This window comes from Giraffa tippelskirchi, chromosome 14 (genome assembly GCF_054371585.1).
Source record: "Giraffa tippelskirchi isolate mGirTip1 chromosome 14, T2T-mGirTip1v1.2.pri, whole genome shotgun sequence".
NCBI classification, from domain to species: domain Eukaryota; kingdom Metazoa; phylum Chordata; class Mammalia; order Artiodactyla; family Giraffidae; genus Giraffa; species Giraffa tippelskirchi.
In genome coordinates this window covers 66171440-66186365 of record NC_137288.1, presented here as the reverse complement: position 1 = coordinate 66186365, position 14926 = coordinate 66171440, and the positions used below count along the sequence as shown (strand labels likewise).

At 37.7% G+C, this 14926-nt stretch overlaps 1 protein-coding gene and 1 long non-coding RNA gene across 46 annotated transcripts in view; both read left to right on the top strand.

The window, feature by feature from the left end:
• The window catches only part of TCF4 (transcription factor 4), a 380629-nt gene that overhangs the window by 39944 nt on the left and 325759 nt on the right, over window positions 1-14926 (top strand). The window lies entirely within an intron of this gene.
• On the top strand, window positions 537-7526 carry LOC145534735 (uncharacterized). Its single transcript, XR_014074932.1, has 2 exons — window positions 537-3716; window positions 4220-7526. It is a non-coding gene; the product is annotated as an uncharacterized LOC145534735 (long non-coding RNA).

The window sequence follows — 14926 nt, the reverse complement described above, 5'->3', positions numbered from 1 at the left end:
ACATTCTTTTCTCCACAGCTGGTCATGAGCCCAGTGTAGTTGGCAGTAAAATGGATTGTTTGGAATGTGTTCCTAAAATCCTGTAATTTAATTTTCATTATTTATATAACACAGCCGGTATACGTGGCACTTTACTGCACACACACAAGGCCAAATTTCTGGCCTGTGTAATTTCACCAAAGAAAATGCTGTAACAGAAATATTTGTACCTGCTCAATTAACTGCAGCTTGGTAGCTCACCACCACTGATATACATGGTCCTGATCAACAGGGGGATGACTTAGTGTTGGAGGTGAAATAAGGAGTCCGAAACTGGATTAAATAGCTCTTTAATGACAAAGAAGCCTATGTTTGACTTCGTATAAAATTGGGGACCTTGAAGAATCCAGATAAACAAGTTTTTGAGTATTGAAGTTAGAGAAAATAGCGACCAAGTTGGGTGCTATTGTGTAAAAGAAAATTAATAAAATATTAAAATAGTTTTTCTCCTGTAGCACTCAGCTTATTTTGTTTTGTACACTATTAGAAAAAAGTAATTGTCTAGACGTGTCTAAGAGAAGATAGAGTAAGTTTTCTAGAAAACTCTAGACATCTAACTTGGAGAATTGGTGGATCTCAGCACATATTTCAGGTTAAAAGTTGTGATTATCAGTGGCCCTTCAGTGAATGATATTAACTTCCGGACACCAGGAGTTGTTTTCACAGTGACTGGGTAGGCCATGTTCAAAAAGCACATGATTTATTGGACTTGATTATTTTCTGATTATAGTTCTTAGTTTTCAAAAGAGTCATCTGGGCCAGAAATAAGCTAATAATGTATTGAAAGGGGCAGAAGCACAATTGGTTAGTTAGTTTTAGTTTGAATTAAGAAGATATTCCTGAGATTAGCAAGGGGAGTCAGAATCGAGGACATTGTAAGCATGAGGGTCAGAATGTATTCAGCATATGCAAGCTTGCCACTAGGAACCAGAAAGAATAAGTTACTCTGACTCCTTTCTTGTGCAGGGTCCCTGTGCGACGACAGAATCTGATTATTGTACAAATCATTTCAGTTTGTGAGGATGGCTTGCAGACGACTGCCTAAACAAAAATCCCCACCTAAAGGGAGGGGTTCCCCCTCCCCTGAAGGATTCTCTTTGAGAACTGTCAGAAAACAAAGCAATACATTCACATAGTCATCATTCAGATAAACTAAGTACAATATACCCAGCAAATCGGTTCACACATTTGCTGTTTTAAGAAATTGGGATTCAAATCTTATCCTCGATTTTACACACTCAGGTTTTTAAACATCACTTAGATTTGTTCAGATGACTGAGCCGAGTCAGAGGTTGATCTGAACACACAGCAGAGCCCTAGGTCTTTGCAGTGGGGTGGGATGGGTGGGGGGTAAGGCTTGGTGAGGTCACAACCCTTCGTTCACCCCATGAACAGAGAAGCTGAGCACTACGACATTCGATGGGAATTTAAATTCTGGTCTAAATTGATAAAACAGAGTTGTTATTTCATGTCCTCATCCTTGTTTTTCTACATCACAAATGGCGGTTTGTTTTCCAGAGAGGTCTGGGCCTAGAGCAGCAGGTCACAAAACCTAGGGTTTTATAGCATTGTTTTTCAGCCTCTTTTGGCTGAGTTGAATTTGCCTGGGCAGAAGTTTTCTCCCAACTCTTTCACAGAGTACATCCCAAAGATGGCCTAGGAAATATTAAATATCTTAGAAAATTTAGATGGAGACAAAGCTTTGTTGGGGAAGTTTGCACCTGTTTTTTGTTTTGTTTTTTTCTAATTCCTTTCTTAGGAGCAATGCTAATCCTTAAATTCTTTATGCAGTGGGTATAAATAGACACCAGTGGTGGCTGTGGAGGACTAGCTATGTAGCTATATATCAGCTAGATCCACAGGATGTCAGAACAACTAGAAATTTTAATAAATTTTGTCAAACAACTGGTCAGGTCAGTTCTAACCCATCAGAATGTTTTATTGTAAATAGAAGCATGGATGTTGGTTTGACAGAGATTGTTTGCATGGGATAATCTATAATATGATTTCGAAATGCATAGCCTTTTAGGAATCTTGTCATAGAATTTTATTTTATACCTCCATATTTTAAAAAGATAACACTGATCACATTGAATAGGAAAAGTGCAATTAAAGTGAAGTGCATTTCTTCAGTTGGTAGTACAGCCTGCTTTGCTTCAGCAGAGAAGGTGTTTGAAGTTTCAGAACTGTAGAAGTGGATTTGTAGTAGAGCCTCGGTCTGTTTCAAAGAATGGCCGACTGCACAGCTGTTGGGAATCTGCCTGGAATGGCATGGAACTCTGGAGAATGTTTCTGCTCAGAAGCTGGAACACGATCCTCCCGCAGCCCACACAATGTAGGATCTGTGCTTTCCTTTCTCCAGTTTTTTCTTTTTCTCCATTTTCCCCCTCTTCACTTACTCTGATTGATGGAAACACGTGCTGGGAGCTTTCCCTGACATTCTTTCCAAACACTGCAAGTATGAAATGTTATGGTGGTGCTGTGTCTATTTTTGAAAGTAAGGCTGTTAATGTAAAGCCTGTGTTGATATATTGGGATGAATTATTATGGTGATATTATTGCATCCTTCAAAGCTGAACATTTATTATTTTTCTCACCTACTTTGGGTTGCTGATACTTGATCATAAGAACATGCTGTACATCTGGTTAATTTGGGGGGACTTATTTGTGGAATCCCACAAGTTAGACTTTGATTCTTCTTTGAATCTCGTTCAAGACCCCCTCCTATTATTAAAAAGAATAAATAAATGTAATCCATCACAGACTCACTTGGCTGCTGCTTGGGTCCTTGTCACTCTATTAACGCTTATGGTAAAGATATTTTTGTTGATTTATCATTTATTTTGCAAATACAATAAAAAATAGCATTGTCTGTTGGAGTGGCTCATCATGACCCTTTTAAAACTTATTTTTAAAATATTTGTTTTTATTTATTTATTACAGCTGCACTGGGACGTAGTAGCGGTATGTGGGATCTAGTTCCTGGGCCAGGGATTGAACCTAGGCCCCCTGCATTGGGAGTATGGAATCCTGGCCACTGGACCACCAGGGAAGCCCCTCTTTTTTTTTTTAACTTTTAAACATTCAACTTGGTTACTCTTGTTTTGACATCTGTATATAAAAAATTAAATATCTTTTCATATAGGAGGTCATATTGGAATTCAGAAGCCAAGAGAAATTGATAGTCAGCCATGTGCCCTCCTGAATGGAAATCCTAAATTATGAAAAAATTAACCAGTGGATGAGATTATTTTTGAAGTCTGTTTTGCAGTCGCATAGGTTCCTTAGAGGCAGGGCCCATGTCTCCCATAATCACACTGTATTCCTTATTCCTGGTAAATTGTCTGGCTAGAGAAGTTATTTAATTATTATTTGCTAAATGACTGAAAGAAAAAGTGAATGGTACAATCCAGCACTGAATTTAACAGCAAAGGTTCATTTTCCTCAGCACCTGTTGCTTGATTGGGAGACAAAACTGTTCAGTCATACATGAGTTAAAAATATATACGTATAGGTATGGGCTTCCCTGGTGGCTCAAATGGTGAAGAATCTGCCTGCAATGCAGGAGACCTGGGTTTGATCCCTGGGTCAGGAAGATCCCTGGAGAAGAGAATGGCAACCTACTCCAGTATTCTTGCCTGGAGAATCCTATCGACAGAGGATCCTAGCAGGCTATAGTCCGTAGGGTCACAGAGTCGGACACGACTGAGTGACTTAACACACATATGTATATGTGTTTGTGTTTATATATATATATTTATATATATCTCAGTATATATCTATGTGGTCCAGTGTGGAGGAGAATTGTATGGATACACACACAATATTAATAATTGTTATTAGGTACATCAAGCACAGCTGTGAGCACATCCCATATTGAAATGTGTGTAATCTTTACAACCATTTTGCAAGGTCACAGCTATTCTTATCCCCATGTTGCAGATGAGGAAACGTAGGTACACAGGCTTAGTCACTTTTCCAGGGTCCTGGGCTTTTAATTGGCTCAGCCCAGAATTGCAAGTGGACAGTTTGATTCCTGAGTTCCTGCTCAAAATCGTGACTCTCTCTGATCTCTGACAGTGTTTCACATACAGACTTCTGTATAACACGGGCCTGTGCATGATTTCTCTGCTGTGGAAGTTCTCCAGAAGTATCAGTTCAGTTCAGTTCAGTCGCTCAGTCGTGTCCGACTCTTTGCGACCCCATGAATTGCAGCACGCCAGGCCTCTCTGTCCATCACCAACTCCCGGAGTCTACCCAAACCCATGTCCATCGAGTCGGTGATGCCATCCAACCATCTCATCCTCTGTCGTCCCCTTCTCCTCCCGCCCCCAATCCTACCCAGCATTAGGGTCTTTTCCAATGAGTCAACCCTTCGCATGAGGTGCCCAAAGTATCGGAGTTTCAGCTTCAACATCAGACCTTCCAATGAACACCCAGGATTGATCTCCTTCAGGATGGATTGGAAGTATACTGAAGTTTAAATATTATCCCCACACTCTTCTGTCAGCTGAGTGCTGATCTCATCTTTTTTTTTTTTTTTGGTTTACTTAAAAAGTCCCATCTTTTGAAGTAATAGGTGTATATGTTTATTTTTCTAAAATATTAGGTTATGGACCCCAAGGCAACAGGTGATTAATTTCTGCCTTATAAAGTTTCAGCGACTGCCTTTAGGAATTTACTTACAAAGCATTGACTTTGCTTACAGCGGACTCACAACACTTGATCCTCATTTGTGGTAAAAATGTATAATTAAGATCTGACCCAGAGAAACTTAAAGCAGGATCTAGGAGATAAACAGATAATTTATAGAAGTAAGAATCTAAAAAGAACCCGCCTGCCAATACAAGAGACATAAGATATGCGAGTTCAATCCCTGGGTTGGGAAGACCCTCTGAAAGAGGGCATGGCAACCCACTCCAGTATTCTTGCCTGAAGAATCCTATGAGCAGAGGAGCCTGGTGGGCCACAGTCCATGGGGTTGCAAAGAATCAGACACAACTGAAGCGTCTTAGCATGCACACAAGAATGTAAAAAGGTGTTCCAAAGAGACAATGTGGAATCTTGGAATTTTACTCTTGTGAGGGATGTAGAAATGATATAATCTAAGCCTCACCCTGGTGAGACAGTTAGGCAAAATCCTTTGGCTCTGGGGTGTCAGTTGTAGGATGAGTTACTTAACCCCTCTGTGACTCAGTTTCCTTTCCTCGAAAATGGGGTGATAATAATACTGCTCAGCTCCTTAGTTATGTTGTAAGGATCAAACAAGGGAGTAAACATACACGGAATACTTAAAACAGTTCTCGCACACAGAAAGTGCTTAATAAATATTATCATTGAAGTTATCATTTTACAATTGAGGAAATTGAATCTCAGGTAAATTAGATTACTTACCCAAGGTTAACCCAGCTAGCTAAGGACAGAGCCTGGACTGGAATCTTGACACACATGGACTCAGAGCTCTTAGTATTGTCAATAGAATTGTTGGGAAGCAGACCTCCACTTAACAATACATAATTTCTGCATTTACCCAGGATCCTGTCTATATGATGAACTTTTTTTTTGCTGGCCTTCATTTTTTCTTCTGGGAAATACATATTAAGTTTGTTTTTTTTTTTTTTTAATGCCAGTATTATGGGAAGAAAAAAAAGAAGAACTTACCATACTTTTTGTCATACATAATCCAGATTTCAAATGTATTAATTTTGCCGAATGCCATGGCAACATACATATCTGTTTTTCAGTTCATGAAAGGTATTTTGGGAATTACTGGCTCCTGCATGCTCGAGCGTTTTCGTCTTTCAGCTGTAGAAATCCACTGTGTATCCTCTTCATTTTGTGTTTGTGCTTCTATTCAAAGCGAGAATAAAAGCAGTTAGTTTCTGGGTTGTTATATTCTTAGTGAACGGTGGCTTTCTAAAACAGTAACACCTTGACTGAAATGAAAACTCTGCCGTATCATAAAAGATATTCTAATTACTGCATCTAGTTAAAAGGAGAATAAATCACTGAGAGATTATTTTAAGTGCCTTAAATATAATAAAGAAGAATAATGGACGTTGAACAGCTTGACAAGTTTGATGAATTCAGACTAGGGCTGATTTCTGCTGCTTTCTAATGGAAAAGGAGAACATTTTACTTTCATGGTATATTGTCAAAGGTAATTTTTGTTGGGGAAGATAAGGGGAAACCTTATCTTTGTCAAGCACTTAAGTACTAGGCATTAGCTAAGGCAGTCCATTATCTCGTTTAATCCTTCCTGACCTTATAGATAACATTATGCCCATTTTACATCTCAGAAAAATGAGGCTCAGAGAATTCAAGTAACTTACCTCAAGGTACCAGCTGCTAAGTGGGATTTGGTTGTGCTAACCTGTCGGATCTGTCATCAGAGCCCATGCCTTTTTCCTGTATTACTTTATCTCCACTGTCACAGAGATGCTTGTATCTTCCCCTTTGATATAGAATGAGTGTGTCCAAAAGAGTTTAATTTCTTTTCTTCATTTTTTAAAATCTTTTGGCCACACTGCACAGCACGTTGGATCGTACTTCCCTGAACCCTGACCCTCTGCAATAGCAGGAGTCTTAACCACTGGACCGCAAGAGAAGTTCCCGAGAGAGTTTTATTTCTTTGAGCGTCTGTAAAATGGGACCCATCAGGTCATTGTGGACATTCAAGGAAACACATTTAAACCTCTTTACTTAGTGCTTAACTTGGCACACCACAAATGGAGAGTGCCTAGGAGATGTTAAGTATTACCAACTGACAGATGATGTGTTCCCAGAGTTAAGAGTTTTAGGTTTTGTTTAATTAAATCTTCAATTGTGTCTGTAAATTCAAAAATATGTCTGATGAGTTTCTCGAAATGAAAATGGTGATAGAGCTGATAAAAAATATTATGGATTTTCCGTTGGATTTACCTTCATAAATGTATAAACATTTATTTAATTAGTGTGGACTCAATAGCAATGCTATTGTGATAAATGTGCACATGTTCACGTGTGTATGTGTGTGTGCTGGTTATTGCTCTGTATGCAGGAGGGTAAAAATATCAATGATTATTGATTAGAAATTTAAATCAGAAGCAAATACTTTTTTATTTTTACATTGTTTTCTCTTTAAAGAATGTTATTGCTGGTAAAGTATTTTGCAGACATTTTTATCCAGAAATAAATATGAAACATTTTTAGTGGTTACACTTTTTTGTATTTCTTTTACAGTACATTTTGGATGCTAGTTTGTAGATTTTTTTTTCCCTTAAATCTGCAAACAAAGCAGAAGGCATTCCAAATACATAAAATATAGAGAATCTATTAGTGCAGTTGCCTACCATTATGAAAATGATCCATGTTTTAAATAATAGTCAAGCCAATTAACTTTTAAGATTCCATGTAGATATTTGACTCTATTCATAGCTTTCCATTGAAGACATTTATGGAAACTATACTCATGAAACTCATAGAAATAAACTCTTCTTTGCAACCATTTTCACAGATGTTTGATATTTCTTCCTTAAATACCTTTTGATATTAAAGAATAATATAAAATCCTCTATTTCTGTGTTCTTATTTTTAACCCTAATTTTCATTCATTCACATTTATAGGGATGGACCAATGCTAGACTTCTGAATTCATTCCTCACGTTCAAACAGAAAATCTTATAGAATCTTATACTTTCAACATATCCATTCAGGTGTATTCAGGCTTTTTTGTTGGTCTTGTGGGAGTAAATATAAATCTAGATTATGGTTGTTTCAGTGCTTTTTACTCAAGCATAGGTGGAAAAGTATGTGAGTGTTATTACTTAATGGTTTTTCTCATAATGTTAAATAACATCATATTCTCTCTTTGTCTGATATGTTGAATCAGCTGAAGAGATAAATAATAGCAAAAAGGATGATTGTGGCTCCATAATCAGGGATGAACATGTTATGATCCATCTTGATCCAATAAGCAGATGACTTATTCCATAATTGCATTATTTAATAAGAGAACAAACACTGTTAGATTTTTAGTAGAGGTGCCGGTAGATAAGCTTATCTTTCTTGATCTTTTATAGCTAAATTTTTTTGTAAATTATATGACTAGCTAATCTAAAAAATGTACTTTTATAGCTTATTTGATTGAGAAATATGCTTAGAATATGTATGTAGAATCATTTAAAGGACAGGTTTAGTAATGGGCCAAAATCTAATGTGGTAGCATTAAAATTATTTTTATTAAGAAAAGAATTTAATGTTGTTGAGACTATTCAATTCTGATACAGAATAAGAAATTCTAATCCTAGAATATATACTTATCTGTGTTATCTGTGTTTTAAAATATTTGTGATGCTTATCACATCAAAATGATTATGCTTTCATAATTTATAGTGATTTTGATTGAACTAGGACAACATATAAATAGCATAAAAGGGAATTCTTCTAAAATTGTGAAATTTTCAATGTAGACTATCATATAAAGGTTAAATGACATTAAAGATAATAATGTGTATAATGAAATCAAGAAAAGAGCATTTAATAGGAATTTTATCTCTTTAGTTGTAGAAGACAATAAGAGATCTTTATCTTGCCATTGTTTCTCACATAGTAGCAATTTTGAAGTCAGTGGTCTTCAAGTAGCACATCATGCTATTTATTATGGGAGAGAGGTATATTTCTTACACATACACACACTCACACACATGTGCACACCCAAGGATCTCTGCAATGGTGGGGGTCTTAGTCTTAAAATATATTCTTTGTTTTGCTCTATATTACTTTTCTGTTAAATAAAATTTTGTGAACAAAATGAGTATAGGACATCCTCTTTAAAAGGCATAATCAGTGACTGAATTTTTGAAGTGGAAAGGATGAATGAAGTCCTATGTACATAGAAATTTGAAAGACCAAACACACTGATTTACTGATAAACTAGATGTTAGTGAAACCAAAGTTGTACCCTTTTCTTTTCTTTTTCAGTTGTGATATTTTTCTATGTCTCAGTCTTAAAGCTTGTGGAGCAGGAATATATTTGTTGACTTATTTATGTAGCTACCTGCCCATATGAAGAATGGTAAATTCATACACAAAGATTTTCACTAACTTGTTGCAAAAATGAGTTTCATAATTTCTCAAAATATGGGTAGCCTCTTGATTAGGCAAACTGGGGGAGGGTATCATATAATATACCCCACCCCAATCAACTAACATTTCTCAACACATTTACTTATGTGCAAACAGTAAAGATATTTGTAACCAGTCATAGTAAATGTCATCAAGTTTGTGAGTTAAATTGTATTGGGCAGACATTAAGTACATTAAACATGTACTCTTACGTTAGACAAAAAAGCATCATTATTTAGTGAAGAAAATTTCTATTGTTGATTTTTAAGATGTTCTGTTTGTTTAGAGGTTCTGTAGATTTCCCGTGATATGTCTACATCTATTTTTAAATTTGTTTATTTTGCTTCTTCAAATGTGCTGGTTCTGTATCTTTTGAATGTTCTGGAAATTTCTCAGCTGATACTGTATGTTTTCTCTTCCCCATTCTTTCTCTTTCCTTTGTGGGACTCCTCTTGGAAGGATTTTGGAACTTTTCTTTTATACTATATTCTTTTTTATCTATTTTATATTTTCTCCTTTTTTCACTTTTCTGTTTCATCCACTAGAACGTAAGCTCTATTAGGATCAAAAGTCTTTGTTTTGTTCAACAACATATACCAATTGTTTACAAGAGTGACTCACTTAGAATGGATGCACAATGCACAATAGAAGTATTTGTTGAATGAGTGAATGATTTCTGCATAATTTCTTCTATTTTTTCAGTTAAATTAGCTTTCATTGCTTCTAATCTGCTGTTTAACCCGAATGCTGTGTTCCTGAGTTCAATGGCTGTATTTTTATTTGTTGATGTTTTATTTGAATTCATTTCAAATGTGTCCTTTCACTGTGATTTCTTTTCCTCCTTTTGTGTCTCTGTTAACATTGTGAAGTGAAAGTCGCTCAGTTGTGTCCGACTCTTTGTGACCCCATGGACTATAACAGTCCATGGAATTCTCCAGGCCCGAATACTGGAGTTGGTAGCCTTTCCCATCTCCGGGGGATCTTCCCAACCCAGGGATCTAACCCAGGGTTTGATTGCATTGCAGGCAGATTCTTTACCAGCTGAGTCACAAGGGGTCTCTTCCAGATTGTTCTGTTGGACAGGACCTGGGGTGCTGATCTTGTTTCTGCAGTTGAGTACTTTGTGTATGTTTCTGACTTTTGATTGTGAGCTCATCTGGGGTGTCTGTTTTCTGTGCAAGCCTCATGTGCTCCAGGTTTTGGGAGAGTTCTTACAAAGTGGTTTTATGCCATCTTCTGCCAATTTCCTGAGTTTCATCGGTCTGGAATCAGCTTTTATGTTAACTTATGGCTTGGGGGTTCCCGAACTGTGCAAATCATGTACATTTAGGTTCTGTAAGTACATATGGAAAATGTTTAGAGATCTGGTTATTCATGGGGAACTCTTCCTTTGCCTACCAGAGCCCTTGCCAGAATCACGTTTCCTTGCCACTTTCTTGAATCAGTGACTTGAAGACAGTAGTCTTTCCAGACCCTTGGCTTTGTGAAGGAGTCTGAGGATCGGTTCTCCTGTGGGCTTTCTCCAGCCCTTATCCCTTAGGACCCATAGATCTGCTAATGTTTCCAGTTATGGGCTTTCTACTCTGTCGCTTTCTTCTGGGAATTTCATTTCTTTGAATTTGAATATGTACTTAACTTTTTTCATTATTGTATTTTATCCAAGATTTTTACATATTTTTAATTTTTGAAGGCGTGCATTACCTCGGACCACCGTATTATTGAAACTAGTAGTCCCCTCTCATTTCTAAGCTCAGTTGTTATGTCAGTATTTGCTTTGCTAGTCTAAATATAGTGTGAAATGGTCTCCTGAACCTAGAGGATTTCTGTCAGAAAAACCGAGTCTTCATTCTTTCATCTTACCCTATGAGATCTTCCTTTTACCTATCTAGAACAAGACTTAAGCATCCACAGGAGATAAAGGAAGCAGCTTTGGCATTCATCTTTGTAAATGCTGTTTTAAAAAATATTTATTTTTGTTTGTTTATTTGGCTACACTGGGTCTTAGTTGCAGCACATGAGGTCTTCAATCTTCCTTGCGGCATGTGGGATCTTTAGTTGGGGCAGGTGAACACTCAGTTATGGCATGTGAGATCTGGTTTCCAGATCAGGGATTGAACTTGGGCCCCCTGCGTTGGGATCTTGAAGGCTTACCCACTGGACCACGAGGGATGTCCCTGTACCTGCTCTTTGTCGATGGACCCCTGCATAAAATATGCCCAACATTGTCATAACTGATATATAGCTTTGCTTTGAATTTAGTATTCAGGGTAAGGCACTGGTATAGCCCAACACTGAAAGTCCTGGATAAACCTGGACAGTTTGTCACCCTAATCTGGGATCCCTTCCAGAGATCAAAGAAATCCTTTCAAACTTTTCCTACTGTATAGCCTCCAAGCTCAGGCACCAACTGTGGTGTTATATTGAGATGTCTTTGTTAGGACACATTTTCATATATTGAAATGGCAAAGATAAATACCCATCTATTTAAAAAGAGAGCCTTGAAAGGCTCCTAGTCCTACTGAATAGGGAAAATATCCTCAACCAGTGAGAAGGTCTGGAAGTATCATCTAGATTTATTTGGGGGGGACTAATAGATTATACTTCTAGAACTACGTTCAGTATTATTGTGGCTGGCCTGGACAACCCTCAAGAATACACTTCATATTGATTTTATTGTAGACGTCTGTGAGGCAAAGCGGAGGCAAATGACAGCATACACGTTTACCAGCAATGCAAATCAAAGGAATCAGGGGCAACAAAATCGCTCCTAACACTTCTGCTTTTTTTCTCTTGATTTGAACTGAAGACATGTATGCAGTTGAAATCCGGACTAGCAAATGAAGGGTCACCATCGCGATAACCAGCTCACTTGGGTGACTTACCATGTGCTTATAGGAGCAGTGGATTCTCTTGAATTAAAACATGTATCACTCTTGGCTAAGTCTCATAGCAGCCTGGGAGGTGAAGTGGGAGCGCTGGTGAAGAAGGACATTCAATAACCTGTCTTGCAAGTGACAAAATGCCCACCAGCCCCTCCAAATGCATCTTCTAAATTATGAAAACTTTAAAAAGTTCTCAAGATCTGTGGCCACTACTGCGAATACAAAGACTCATCCCTCAACACACACATATGTACACACACACACTTTATTTTTTTTGTTGTTTCATGGGCATGAGAATCTCTTATTATTAACAGCACATAATTCAAAAAGTGAGGCTAAAGAGGAAGGAAACAGTTGAGAAAGGAAGGTAGTGGCCAGAATGCTCGAAGGATTTTTTCAGCTTTTGCAAAAATTGATACCATATTACTGTGCTTTCTCTTTAAGGCTTTAAGTCAGAAACTGAAAGAAGTACTTTTAAAAACAGAAGGGGAGATACAAAGAAAGAGTGCTCCTAATCCAAATTTATAGAGTCATACCAGCAATAAAACTAAAAATGTGGACTCCCCAGAAATTTTAAAATCTTGATGTATTACATATATCCTTAGTCTTTGGAAATCTGTCTTGTGATAATTCCAATAACATGAGTCAAATGCACCATTCTGCCATGGGCTTCCCAGGTAGCACTAGTGTTAAAGAATTCACCTGCCAGTGCAGGAGATGCAAGAGACTCGGGTTTGATCCCTGGATCAGGAAGATCCCCTGGAGTAGGAAATGGCACCCTATGCCAGTATTCTTGCCTGAAGAATCCCTTGGGCAGAAGAGCCTGGTGGGCTACAGTCCATGGGGTTGCAAAGAGTCAGACGAGACTGAGCACCTGAGCACACACCATAGCATTCTGCCGTAGGTCGTACATGGTGGGGCAGCATTCCAGCAACTACAAATGTATGTTTTCTGACAGTTATCTCTGAGTAATTCTTTGCTTTGGCTGCAATAGTGCTTTTGCAGAGTCACTCGTTTTTGAAAGTCTTCATATGTTTAGGGTGCACTAGGTTATTGTAATTATATCCACTCTAATTCTATTCCTCTGTAGGTGTGTTTCAATAGAGCTGTGGTTTTAGGGACCGAAGCTGAAAAGAGGTTTTAAGGACTTACTGTTGCTCCCCTCCCTTGTCTCCCACATTCTCACCGTTGTTAAATACAATACTTTTTTTTTTTTTGAGTATTGGAAGAGTTGAATTTCTAGAACTTTCAAGAGCATTGTGTTTTTTCTGTACTTCACAGTAGGAAGAAAAAAAGGACTTAATAATCATTTAAATGTTCTCTGAGGCCCTTGAAGATCATATAGGAGAAACATAACAAAATGTTACCATTGGTGTTCCTTATATGTATTTGCTAATGAAGTCCTTCTCATTCTGAGGTCAAGGGACTACTTGAAATCTGATTAATGAAAAATAATTCGACTTTTAGCATTTTATATTGAAAGTGTTTGTCACTCAGTCATGTCTGATTCTTTGTGACCCCACAGACTGTAGCCCACCAGGCTCCTCTGTCCATGGCATTTCCCAGGCAAGAATACTAGAGTGGGTTGCCATTTCCTTTTCCAGGGGTTCTTCCCAACCCAGGAATCAAACCTAGGTCTCTTGTGTTGTAGGTGGATTTTTTACCGTCTGAGCTACACTGGGGTCAGATTGAAATGTATGAAGTACAGTTTTATGTAAAATGTCTTAGATAGAGAAGGTGGAAACATTGGGGGAAAAAAAAAGCTTTACTGAGATCCTTTTATGAATGAATTTACTGGTTTGTTCTCATTGATCATTGGACCATTTTCAGAGGTAGAATGCTACTTATTTTGAAATTACTATAGATTCTATTATTAAGATCAAGTGCATGTTTATTTTAATAGTCATTTTCCTTCTGATTTTTAATACTGAAACTCCTAGAATGCCTTCAGTTGATAATTTAACTCTCTGTATTGGACCAAGGCACAACTTTGTACACAGTGTTTTTTTTCTCTTTTCTATTTCACATTTTTTTCTTTCTGCTTCAATTAGTGTATGCCTTGAGCAAAAGTGAAGTGAATTTGCTCTTTGTTTTAGTCTTTGCCTTTGAAAAAAAAGGTTTTATTGCCACTTTTCTTGGTTGATCTAATAGGGATTCACAAACAATGAAAGAATAAGAAAATTCATTTTGAGGGCTTAGTAGTAGTATGAATTTCTTCCTTACAATAATCAGAAAAAAGAATGAGTACTACTTTTGTTTCTAATAGAGTAGTCTTGAGCATTTCTATTTACATATTTTCCATTGCTTGTATTGTAAAAGAAGAATGGACTCTAGACTTTTCCCATTTTAGTGCAGAACTTAGGTTCATCGTAGACTGCAAGCTTTTGAACTGCGGTGTTGGATAAGACTCTTGAGAGTCCCTTGGACTGCAGGGAGATCCAACCAGTCCATCCTTACGCAAATCAGTCCTGAATATTCATTGGAAGGACTGATGCTGAAGCTGAAACTCCAGTACTTTGGCCACATGATGCAAAGAACTGACTCATTTGAAAAGACCCTGATGCTGGGAAAGATTGAAGGCAGGAGAAGAAGGGGACGACAGAGGATGAGATAGTTGGATGGCATCACAACTCAATGGACATGGGTTTGAGTAAACTCCAGGAGTTGGTGATAGACAGAGAGGCCTGGTATGCTGCAGTCCGTGGGGTTGCAAAGAGTCGGACATGACTGAGCAACTGAACTCAACTGAGACTGCAAGGTTTTCTCAACTTGAAGATTTATAGTAGGATCTCATCTTCTTGTGCTGCGGTCGTTGTTAGAGTTTGTGATACTCCGGTAGAGATCGCATTCAAATTGAAGAAGAGGGAGCTCCAGGGCACTTCCATGGTGGTTCAGTGGCT